The sequence below is a fragment of the Phyllobates terribilis genome, unplaced genomic scaffold (assembly GCF_046119375.1).
Source record: "Phyllobates terribilis strain yellow unplaced genomic scaffold, ASM4611937v1 Scaffold_11__3_contigs__length_659146591, whole genome shotgun sequence".
Lineage (NCBI taxonomy): Eukaryota > Metazoa > Chordata > Amphibia > Anura > Dendrobatidae > Phyllobates > Phyllobates terribilis.
The window spans coordinates 639014060-639017807 of NW_027362771.1; positions in this window are offsets into that span (position 1 = coordinate 639014060).

Here is a 3748-nt window from a genome sequence, read left to right on the forward strand (position 1 = left end):
CACGGTGAAGAATAAGTACCCCATTCCGCTCATTCCGGAGTTATTTGATCGTCTGAGAGGGGCTAGAATCTTCACCAAACTGGATCTCCGTGGGGCGTACAACCTGGTTCGTATCCGTCAGGGGGATGAATGGAAGACGGCATTCAACACCCGGGACGGCCACTATGAATATCTGGTAATGCCCTTTGGTCTCTGTAACGCTCCTGCCGTCTTTCAAGAGTTGGTCAATGACATCTTCCGGGACCTTCTCTACTCCTGCGTAGTGGTGTACCTGGACGACATCTTGGTCTTCTCTCCGGATCTCCAGACTCACCGGAGGGACGTTCGTCAGGTCCTGCTCAGGCTCAGGCAGAATCACCTCTTCGCTAAATACGAGAAGTGCCTCTTTGAGCAGACCTCGCTTCCGTTTTTGGGCTACATTATTTCTCAGACCGACCTACGAATGGATCCAGAGAAACTGTCTGCCATCGAGAAATGGCCTCGACCGGAGGGATTGAAGGCCATTCAGCGGTTCCTGGGCTTCGCCAACTACTACCGCCTCTTCATACCACACTTCTCTTCCCGGACTGCCCCAATTTCCGCGCTCACCCGTAAGGGTACTAATCCCAAAGAGTGGCCGCCCGAAGCTGAGGAGGCCTTTCTTTCCTTAAAACAGGCCTTCTCTTCCGCCCCGGTGCTGCATCGCCCGGACGGCAACGAGCAGTTCTTCCTGGAAGTTGACGCCTCCTCCTCTGGAGCCGGAGCGGTACTTACTCAAAAATCATCTTCCGGGATGATGGTAACTTGCGGCTTCTTCTCTAAACTCTTCTCCTCCTCAGAGCGCAATTATTCCATAGGAGACCGAGAGTTATTGGCCATCATATGGCATTGGAGGAGTGGCGTTACCTGCTCGAGGGGGCTCTTCACCCGGTAATAATTTACACTGACCACAAGAACTTGGCTTACCTCCAGCATGCCCAGAGACTTAACCCGCGCCAAGCCCGGTGGTCCTTGTTTTTTGCTCGCTTTGATTTTGTTCTTCATTTTCGCCCGGCTGACAAAAACGTCAAGGCGGACGCCTTGTCTCGATCCTTTCTGGTGTCTGATCTCGAGGAAGATCCGAAACACATCATCGATCCCGCCAGAGTAATGCAGGTGGCTTCCGTGAGTCTAAATCGTCTCCCTCCCGGAAAGACGTTCGTATCAGTACCTGATCGGGAGAAGATCCTTCACTGGGGTCACTCGTCTAAACTGGCTGGCCATGCCGGTCAGAAAAAGACCCTCCAGCTTATTACCCAGCACTACTGGTGGCCTACCCTGCACAAGGAGGTAATAGACTTTGTTTCTGCCTGTGTGTCCTGCGCCCGCAACAAGGTTCCGAGACATCTGCCAGCCGGTCGCCTCCTTCCGCTCCCAGTACCTGCTGGCCCCTGGCAGCATATAGCAATGGACTTTATAACAGACCTCCCAGTCTCTGCCGGTTGTACGGTCATTTGGGTGGTCGCTGACCGCTTCTCCTAGATGGCTCATTTCGTTCCCCTGCCAGGCCTCCCGTCTGCACCCGAGCTAGCTAAAGACTTTATTCGTCACATCTTCCATCTTCATGGCCTGCCCCTCCACATCGTGTCGGATCGTGGGGTACAGTTCACCTCACGCTTCTGGAGAGCCACTTGTAAACTGCTAGACGTCACCCTGGACTTCTCTTCCGCTTACCACCCACAGTCCAATGGTCAAGTGGAGCGGATCAATCAGAACCTGACCAGTTACCTCCAGCACTTCGTTAATGCCCATCATTCAGACTGGGGGGATCTCCTACCATGGGCCGAGTTCTCTTATAACAATCACGAGAGCGAATCCTCCTCCAAATCCCCGTTTTTTGTAGTCTTCGGTCAGCATCCTCGGATTCCTTTTCCTGTCTCCACCTCTGTGGACAACCCGGCTGCGGAATCTCTCGTTAGCAAATTTTCCTCCATTTGGGAGAGTACCCGATCCGCACTCCTTCAGTCGTCCGAACGGATGAAAAGACACGCTGACAAAAAACGCCTGGAACCTCCACAATTTCGTCCCGGAGATAAAGTCTGGCTCTCATCTAAATATGTCCGACTCAAGATACCTTCTTACAAGTTAGGGCCTCGGTTCATCGGTCCTCTGGAGGTCATCAGACAGATCAACCGGTGGCCTATAAATTGAAACTCCCGGCCAACTTACGGATCCCTAACTCCTTCCATGTATCTCTCCTCAAACCTGTGGTACTTAACTCTTTTTCCAAGTCTACAGGTACGCCTCCTGCTCCGGTTTCTGCTGAGGACGAGTTTGAGGTAGAGAACATTCTTGCCACCAAAAGGGTAAGAGGAAAGACCTTTTTTCTAGTAGATTGGAAGGGGTTTGGTCCTGAGGAGAGAACGTGGGAGCCCCGGGAGAACATCCATGCCCCTCTTATCCTTGCTAAATTTCTGTCTGGCCTAAAAAAGGGGGGGCCTAAAGGGGGGGGTACTGTAGCGCCGGCGTCCCTGCCCTCTGCTAGGCAGGGACGCTGTTCCCCTCACCTCCCTGCTCCGTGCCCGGCGTCCTCCTCCCGCTCTGCTGGCAGCGCGCGCTCCTTCCCGGCCACTGTGCTTAGGGCGCGCGCGCGCGCTCTCCCTCCCTCGTAAAGGGGCCGCGCGCGCAGTCCTAAGGAGTCCCCGGCCAATGGCCGGAGGACTTCACCATATATAAGGCACCTCCTCCAAAATGGAGGTGCCCGAGCAATGTTGTTGCACTGTTCACTACTCTGCTTCAGCCCTCAGGTCCCGTTGCCAGTTACCTGCCAGATACCTGCCAGATTCCTGCCAGCTTGCTGTCTTATTCCTGCCTGATATTCCGCTACCTGCCTGCTAGCCTGAGGTACAACTCCTGTCAGTCTGTCTAAAGACCAGCTTGCCCCCTCACCTGGGAGCGCACTTCAGCTACCTGCCTGCTTGCCTGAGGTCCGACGGTCTGCCTTCCAACTCCTGTCAGTCTGTCTATGGACCAGCTTGCCCGCTCACCTGGGAGCGCACATCTGCTACCTGTCTGCTAGCCTACCTGGAGGCTCTGCCATCACGTGCTGTGACCACCCGCTTATCCAGAGACTCTCGCCCGCTCACCTGGGAGCGCTCATCTGCCGCCTGTCTGTTGGTCTTCCTGGAGGCTCCGCCGTCACATGCTGTGACCACCCGTTTATCCAGAGACTCTCGCCTGCTCACCTGGGAGCTCAAGTCTACCATCAGCCGCCACAGGTCGTACCTACCCTTTAACCAGAGACTGCCCCGGTCACTTGCCGTGACCATCTGCCCGTTCTTCCAGAGACTGTCCCGGTCACTTGCCGTGACCATCTGCCCGTTCACCCAGAGACTGCCCCAGTCACTTGCCGTGATCTCCTGCCCGTTCTTCCAGAGACTGTCCCGGTCACTTGCCGTGACCATCTGCCCGTTCACCCAGAGACTGCCCCAGTCACTTGCCGTGATCTCCTGCCCGTTCTTCCAGAGACTGTCCCGGTCACCTGCTGTGACTGCCTGCCTGGTCGCCACCTGCTCCCTTACAAGGACCGCCCCCTTGTATAGTAGCTCAGAGGTTCCGCCTCCCAGACCCGTTACAATCACATTATCGCGGGGCCTCTATAGCTTCTGCAACTTAATATTGGTCCTATAGATAATGTGAACTAGGTCATATTTGTTCTATATGTAAAGGTAAAATCACGATAGAAAATATAACGTCAATATCTAGAGCCTGGGACCTTCAAAGGCAAAAA